Source organism: Morus notabilis, unplaced genomic scaffold, assembly GCF_000414095.1.
Source record: "Morus notabilis unplaced genomic scaffold, ASM41409v2 Scaffold1280, whole genome shotgun sequence".
NCBI classification, from domain to species: domain Eukaryota; kingdom Viridiplantae; phylum Streptophyta; class Magnoliopsida; order Rosales; family Moraceae; genus Morus; species Morus notabilis.
Genome location: NW_010367241.1, coordinates 39,634 through 48,801, shown reverse-complemented (window position 1 = coordinate 48,801; position 9,168 = coordinate 39,634). Strand labels below are relative to the sequence as shown.

The window sequence follows — 9,168 nt, the reverse complement described above, 5'->3', positions numbered from 1 at the left end:
CAAACAAACAAAAGCACCAAAAAAAAAAAAAAAAAAAAAAGATCTCAGCTTCTAATTCTCAACATTCCAACGTTAAATTCCGATCAAACTTCATCGGAGAGATCTCGACATGGAATTCAGAAATCTTAATCGTTTCGAGCATCTGCTCAGCATTTTCGAATTCAAATTTCCACAATCCAGATTGATTGATCCAACCGAAAACCAAAATGCGTAAAAACTTCACCGCAGAACTCAAACCGGAAGAAAAAAAAAACTGATCAAAACTACGTTGTAATATTTGGTCCCACAAACAAAAGCACCAAAAATCTCAGCTTCTAATTCTCAACATTCCAACGTTACATCAAAAAGATGAAAATTCCAATAAAAAATCATTAGCAATGCGGGCATAAGGGTAAATTCTATTGAAGCAACTGCCTAAGGTCCCCATTAAGTTAAGGCCCCTTATTATTAGGATCATTAACTAATCACCTTTACACCTCATAATATTGAACATTTTAGTTAGTTTTCTTTTCTTTAAAAAAAAAAAAAAAGAAGAAATCTTATTTCTAAAGTCTTAAGTTTAAATATATTTGTTTCTTGATATTAGTTTTTAACCTTCGTTTTTTTTTAACAAATTTTATAAATTCCCCTAACTCTGTCACTTATTAAGAATTCTTACAATGTTTTTTTTTTTTTTTGAGGTGAACAATGTTATGCTTTTCGTTACTTACATTTTTAGTAATAAGATGTTTTATAAGATATGAAAGAAAACAAAATAAACATTAGGAAACCTAATTAAATCACTCAAAAAGATTTTTGAAAGTTTTTGAAAATTTATACAAAAAAAAAAAAAAGATGCAAGCATGAGTAATAATTAATTGGCATATTTAGCAATTTAGTTCTTGAATTTTCAGGCTTAGGCACCTTCTCCATAAATTTCTAACTATGACAACTTATCCCCCTCTCCAAACTTGCTACATTATTGTAACGGGGTACATTTTGTCGATGATTGTGATAAATTGGTTATGCAAATGCACGAACGATAAAAATTCTAAATCCTAATCGTGTATATGGACATATTGTCAAACCATATTAAATCTTTTGTGTTTTCTTCTCCCTTTCATTTTCTTATTAAATTTTTAATGACCAAAAACTGTAACGAATTGAATCCCACATTGCATAGAAAAAACATGATTTATAATTGGTTTCTCTACTTAAAAGGCATATTTAACTAATGCAAATGTAATTATTTAAAAGGCTTATTTAAATTTTCAACTCACCCCTAATTACGTTGAGCGGCTCTGTTCATTAAAAATACCTAGACACAAAATTCTAAAATCTTAATTACTTCGACTAGAGCTAGCTTCTGCTTAACATTTTCGACTTTAAATTTCCACAACACATATTAATTGATTCAGTTGAAAACGAACATGCATGAAAAGATCACCACAAATCTCAAAAACTCTATGAATTGAACCAAATCGGCTAATGCGTCAAAAAAATGATCAAATTTCCGTCACAAATAGTATTGAATCGGAAAATTTTGTTAAACAACAAACAATCTATTTAAGGAAAACAAAAAAACTGAAGAAATTGAAGAAAGATTAATTGGTGGGAGCTAGAAAACGAAACCGATCAAGCACGAGGTCTAATGGGATTCGACGTTGCGATGGAGAAAACGCCATTGCTATTCGTTCACATAGAGAGATGGTCTCTATAGTTATAATTTATAAATGTTTCGTGATGATTAGCATTTCGAATTATGGTTATGAAGTGAGTCCTAAAATAGTCTGTGCTATTAATATTTTATGTAATAATACAATTATTTTGTGTTAAAACATGACAAAATAGAAAAATATTATACTAGTTCCCGCGACTTCGAACTCAGGGTAATATGTTGTTTCTCTTTAGGCGACACATTAATTATCAAGGCGGTATCTGAAATACCCTAAACCTTAAGTTTATGAATATGTTTCATGTATGATAAGGAATTATTAAGATTCTTTATTTAAGTTAATGGTCAACGACGTTGTGATTACTCGATTATTTCGATAATTAGCTTATGATATTTTATGATGTGCAAGAATAAGGGATAATTAATTTTGAGCCTTAGAGATTTGAGAGAGTACGAGTTACTCAAATTTCTAAATAATCAAGAATAGATCATGAAACACCATTAGGGTACGAGACATACGTGAAAGCAATGGTATAAATTATTTTTACATGAGAGATGGTGTAGATTAGTGAAATAAAATTCTAGATAGAATTTCTAGCATCAAATTTTTAATCAAAGCATCGAAATTAGTTAAGGGGGAAATTTTTACAAAAATCTAATTTCGGGGAAAAATTTACAATTTTGGCAAAGTATGGAACCTAAGGCATAATTCCTTTTGAAAATATGAGGTTCAAAGCATGATTTTAAAAATATTTGGGATTAAAAATAGAAAAGATGATGAGTTTTTGATTAGGTGTTAAGAGTTCACTACCCAACAAACCTAATTAGATTTTAACTTGGAAGAAAAAAAATCAAAACAAAAACAAAAAAATAGGAAGAGAGGAAAGAGGATATCAATTAAAAACACCCTTATCTGATTTTAGAGTATTCTTTCATCTCCCTCACTCTCTCCTCAACTATTCCCGCATCTCCCTCAACCCCTTATAAGAAAATCACATTGGCAATATGCTAAAATGACTATCCAACAAAATGAAATTAACAAAATAACATTTTTCATTTTTTATGAAGAAAGACCACCTAATCATTTTTTATAAAAAATAGTCATTTTACGAATAAAAATTTTTAAAAAGTTATTTTACTAATAAAACTTTTCTATTGAGTTATTTTTACAAAGCCCTCCTCCACACCTATAAACTTGAAATTTCTTCGTCCTTTCTCTTTCTAATCCATAGAGGAAGCAAACCCTTGATTTTCCTCGTTTTAAACACGTTTGGTAGCCCAAATATCCTTCCAAAATTGATGCGAAATATGAATCCGAGAAGAAGGATTAAGCTCCTTCAACATAGAGTTGGATTTTGGTAAGGGAGCTCTCTCAATCACTTTTCCAATACATTTTTTTGTATTAGAAGCAACTAACACGAATTTTCTTGTGTTTTTTCTTCGATATTATTTCTCAACTGCATCCATCAATGACCAGCCATATTATCACCTTTAAAGCTACAAGTTTGAGCTTCTAGAAAACTGAACTATCGATTAATCTTCAAGGGTAAGACTATTAACCTTTAGAGCTTTGATGTTGAGGTTAAATGAGTTAGTCTTATGACTTTGGATTGCGTTTGGGTTGATTTGAACTTAATAAACTCGAAATAGGATGTTGATTCAAGTGTTTGCATGTGAGTTTTAAACATAAAAGTTTGCATATTATATGTTTGTTGAAATGAACATGAATGAGTTTCTGAACCAGTTTTACATTTTAAATTTTTCAGAATCCTTTCTATACTTTTTCGCCTCAGATATTATTTTATCTTTAAAATAGACATCCTAAGCTTTAAGTGAGTTCAAGAATCACGGAAAAAGGATTTTTCTAGAATTAGTTATGATTTTTACAAGTTCATACAAAACTCTGTCAAATTCTTGACAGAAATTTTGGTCTGGATTTCGGGCTAATTTGATGAGTTTAGTGAATCTGAAACCTAGCTTATAATAGCTCTAAATAAAGCCCCATGAGTTTACTTTATTTTGAGAGTAGTTTCGTAATTTTTGGAATTTCTTACAATTTATCATAATTTTTCTCGTAACAGAGGTTGAATCAGCCCATTTGACAGAGTTTGTGCTAAGAGTCCAACTTTTGTAACTTTGATAATTTGGAACTTGGACTATATTTTGAGATTTCGTGGCTTGATTTGGCTAAGATGTTTACGCATGAAGATCTTAAGAAAAGTTTATTATTAGATAGATTTATAATGGGGATGACTAAAAAGAATATGTACATTATGATTTTGAATGTGAATATTAACTTTTGATTTTACTTTGTTGGTTTGATTTTGATATATGACCAGTCTAAATGTAAGATGTTTGTGATAGGATTAAAGTCAGTAATTATTAATAAATAGTTCCTAATTGAACTAGTTACATGAACCTATCAATTTCTTAAACTTCTTGTTATAAGTTAAGGTTAGAGATTATTAACTAAATAGCCCCTTTAAGAAGTTAAACCCAACACCGCTCTTTGAAAATTCTAATCTAGAGTGTAGAAGTTCAATAGTTGACTTTCACCATTTATCTAAACTCACAAGAACGAAATTATATCATAGGGCGTAATCAGTCCATAGACCCGACACACATGATTTTAGACTAGTGTGTGCCTCGGAAGAAAAGGTTCAAAATTAACTAAGGTGAATGTGATAACAGGATCACGCATATCGTAAAATCAAGGATCTCAATCCTTATCTTATTCAAGAGTAGGTTTTCTCTAAGAAATGTAAGTACAAGTACTCACCTACAACACTAGCCTAAAGTTCATCTATAATGATGTGTATAAATACTCTATGAAAATTCTTGATAATATCATGTACTTGTTTATGCCTATCTATGTGATTCAATTATGTCACTTGACTTTCAAGTTCATTTGATGTGACATGCTTTCCTATCATGATTTTAATACAAGGCATAAAAAAAGAGATGTTTTTAAGCGTCGCACTGAGATCAAGGTCTCTCCATGTTCATGTTATGTACCGAGACTGAGGTCTCTCCATGTTCATGTTATGTACCGAGACTGAGGTCTCTGTACCGAGACTGAGGTCTCTTCATGTTCATGTTATGTTATGATGTCACGGGCTGACTTGGTTAGGGTCGCTCCACCAGTCTCCCGTTGGTTGCGGGCAAGGTACGTATGCAAGACCTAAATTCATAGTTTTCAAGACTTACATCTATGCACGAAACTACCTATGTTACATCTATGCAAGATTTACATGGTTTATAAAACATCTATGTACAAAACTACCTATGTTATTTTATGTGAGTTATTAGCTTGTACTTGCTAAGCGGTAGCTCACTATAATGGCTTGTGTTGTAGATCTCGGTAAACGACCATTAATCCAAGAGTAGGACATGGATGGACGGTCCGACATGATGGCGCATGTGGTACAAGGGTGATGGGTCGAGCCGTTAAATGTTTCCACACAAACTATTTCTGAAAGTTTATTTTGAGATTATGTTTATTATTTTGGGATTGTAATATTTAAGTGGGTTTGCTAAGTAGTTAAAGATACAACGAAACCGACATGAACCTATCTAATTAAGTATTCGGTAATTATCTAAGGAATTAAGTAAGTCGGGAAATTGGTCCAAAATGCTCAATTATGGAACTACAAGTTTTAATTTTCTTTATTTCTATTTTAAAGAGTTTTTCTTGAGAACAATATTTTAAACAACATATTTCTATAGTAAATGTTTAAGGGTCTTATAAAAAAAAATGGTCTATTTAAAATGCTTAAATAATTTTATGTTTCCCTCAAGGTTTGCAATAAGTTTTTTTACAAGCTCAATGAGAACCTCTCTCATTTGTTAAAACCGATCAAGTTAACAAAATAAGAGATGAATCCTTCATCAAAAGAGTTAAGTTCCAAGAGAGGAACTATCAATTAAAGGCTCTAACAACAAGAGATTATCACAACGTAAGATTTTCTATTTTGAAAAGTATTTTTAATTTTTATTTTTATGTTTGAACTTTTAATTATGTACTTTAACCTTAATACTTTTGAAAAAAAAAAATTATCAAAATTTTTTCTTAATACATTCTTTTATATACTTTTGAAAAAAAAGAAAAATTTATCGAAAAATTTTCTTAATACATTCCTTTAAGTGCATATTTTTTTTTTATGTTTACGCTATAAAAACCAAGTAGTAACGGCTTGTGAGATCGAGTCGTTACAGTATCTTAGGCTCCGTTTATTTCGCCAATTCGAGTTTTGTTACAGTAAAAAGCTCTCAGAAACAGTCACATTTAACTTTTTTACTACAGTAAAAAGTTCTCACACAAAATTATATCTCAACTCGAATTATAAATTCGAATCAGCGAAGTGAACGGGCCTTTACTATCTCTCATTAGTTTTTTTTTTTCATCTATGAAATCTACCTGTTAGTTTTATTTTTTGTTTAAAAAACATCATGTTTCTATTTGCTTTCTTCGTGAGAAAAATAAAAATAAAAAACAACGACATGTTATTTGTGACCTGCATAGTTTTTCTGTGGCTAAAAAACACAAAGAGAAAATTGTAGAGTGCATATTTTTGTTTCTTTTTTGAATAAAAGTTTGATACTTTTTTGTATTTAGTAAATAAAAACCGTGGGCAGTTTTTAATTAAATGTTTGGCTAATTAAAATAAAAGAGTTAGTAACGTGGCTATGGTTATCGCAAATAAAATTACAAGAAAAAAGCAACAAATATCTCTTAGATTGCATGACTCTTAATTTTTACTCTTAATTTTTTATTAATACCATTTTATTCAAATATTATATTAGTCTAGATGTATTAATTAAGAGTAATGGATAAAAATTTAGATTCATACACTTTTAAAAGTAAATTCAGTAAATTTCTCAAATTATATTCATGCAAGTTTTAATCACCTCTACATCTTTAAAAATAAAATTATCTCATAATTTAGAGTATTTTATTGTCGTATTTACATGTAAGACTTGTTTTATCTTCACATTTTCAAAATCTCTTATGCACACATCTTTTGAGATGCGTAGTTTTCTCTTTTAAGGAAAATTGTAGTATATAGCAGATTTTTAAACGTGAGTTAAATAACATAAATATTTTATTTAGTTAGTAAACACCATATTCTTAAAAAAAATTTGAATTTGATTTTCCCATTTTATACTTCTTTTTAATTTTAATTACAATTAATGGTGAAATGATGAAATCTTAAAAGACAAATGTTAGCATTATTTTTTTGACATTTTTATTATCATTCTCTGCATTTGATATTTGATACATGGAATTCATATCTCATTTTCTATTTAAATATAATAATATATTAGGTTAGTAGATATATTATGTTAGCAAAGTTCACGTGCCAAACAATTAATGTAAAAAGTGACATAAATGTCATGTTCATTTCACTGATTTGGGTTTAGAATTCGAGTTTTGTTACAGTAAAAAGCTATAAAAATAGTCATATTTAACTTTTTTACTACAATAAAAAGTTATCATATCTAAACTCAAATTAGGAGATGTTTGGTTCATGGATTAGAATCATGTGATTAGAACCATTTTCGATTTACGTGTATTTTTTGTGAGAAAAAATACTGTAACGAACTATGAACTATGATTCAAATCATGATTTTAATCTTCTAACCAAACATCCCCTTAAAAACTCGAATAAACGATTTAAACGAACCCAAAACTTCTCTATCTCACTTTCTCTCTCCAACATTTATTCTCACGCTCACCCTTTTTCTCTTTATGTGTCTCTCTCCTCATGCTTTCTTTCTCTCTCTCCCCCGGGTTCTCTTTCTTGATCGTCGTCTCTCTTTCTCAACGATTGCCGGCTGTGGTGAAAATCTGAGATCCCCAGGTGTTCTGATGCGATGCAAGGTCGTCGTCACCGTTGAGGATGCTGCAAGGTCACCGTCGCCCTTTCTCAACTTTCTCTCTCTACTACCTCGTCATATCGTTGAAGGCTAGAATCAATGGATCCACCGGCGTGGAATCGCCGCCACCACTGTCTGACGAACCTCTGGCCCTGAAGCCTCCTACCGAGAGCGCCTCCAAGCGTTCCACCGCCTCCAATCTGTGTATCAGCTTCTCCTCCATAGCTTAGAACCTCCATCTTAGATATCAATGTTTTTGCAAGGAGGTTATTTTGAGATTTTTAGAAATTATGATGCTAAAATATGCTATTATTTTTCACACTCTAAAAATATGGTATGAATTTTTATTTACACTTTTTATTCTGTTATTTTCCACACCCTACTATTTTTTAAATTAAAGGAAATGGTTTAAAAACATATTTCTCGTCATAGCAATACGGTTGCCCATGCACTAGCTCAAGTAGCCCTTATTTGTAGTGAGTTAATAATAGGGTTAATTTTAATAATAGCACTCTTGAGTAAATGATTATTCATTTTAACATCACTTTTGTAAACTTTTACAATTAGTATCGTCATGTCAGTAAAAGTGGGACCAAGCCGTTTTTACTTGAGTTAAAATGATAATTGTGCCTCATTTTAGTTTTAAAGCCTTGAATATATATTATGAAGCCTTTTATAATTCAAATATTCAAAGTAGAGAGATGAAGAGGAGAACGAACGCGGGTGTGCACAGAGACCAAGAAACCCCAACAACCACCACCTTCACCTTGAGCACCGTCGAACCCACGACAGCGAGAACCCACACAATCATGCGACGAGAACCGACGAACCTTCACCGGAGAAATCAACACCTGAACCTCTTTGTCGGAGAAGAACGAACTGAGAAAACCTCACCATCTTCGTCGGAGAAATCAACCACCAAACAGATGAGGTCAATGGAGGATTCCGAGACAAAGGTGAAAACTTTGTTGGCTTTTCTTGTTTATTTGTTTTTTCTTTCTTAGGTATTTATTGTTTTTTCTCTTTTACCATTTTCTGTCATCTTAGAAGAAAAGAAAGGCTTTGGAAGAGGAGATAAAAGCATATAAGGTCAGTTATTTAAAATTTTTAAGGGTCATTGTGCTCCTTATTTGGTTTGTGACTCTGCCTGATAGACGGTCATATCATTATGATCGCTTGGTAATTTTATTATGACCGGTCATAAGACAGACACATCATGCAGTCATAGTAATATGACAGACAGTCATAGTAATCAGTCATAATTACTATGACCGCCCATTAGGCAGGTAGGCAGGCACATAATGTGATTGCCTGACTGATAAGCCTGGGGTCATAGCATTATGACCCTCGATCATAGTAATGTGACTGCACAATTGTCAGGCTCATAGTGCGACTACCTTGCGGCCATAGTATTATGACCCTAGGTCATAGTAATGTGACCGCACAATTGTCAGACTCTTAGTGTGCCAGTCATAGTACTTTTTTTATAGGTGGTCATCAATCATAACACTTATGACCGTCTGTCATATTTCTATGACCGAACAATTGTCAGACTCTTAGTGTGCCAGTCATAGTATATTAGTTAACAACTTTGTTTGCTTCTTTTTTTTTTTGTATTTACTATTTTTTTTTTTTTA

General features: G+C 31.4%; 1 long non-coding RNA gene across 1 annotated transcript; it reads left to right on the top strand.

The window, feature by feature from the left end:
- Nucleotides 1–2,847: 2,847 nt before the first annotated feature.
- On the top strand, nt 2,848–5,251 carry LOC112094289. Its single transcript, XR_002903465.1, has 3 exons — nt 2,848–3,012; nt 3,132–3,200; nt 5,010–5,251. It is a non-coding gene; the product is annotated as an uncharacterized LOC112094289 (long non-coding RNA).
- Nucleotides 5,252–9,168: the final 3,917 nt, after the last annotated feature.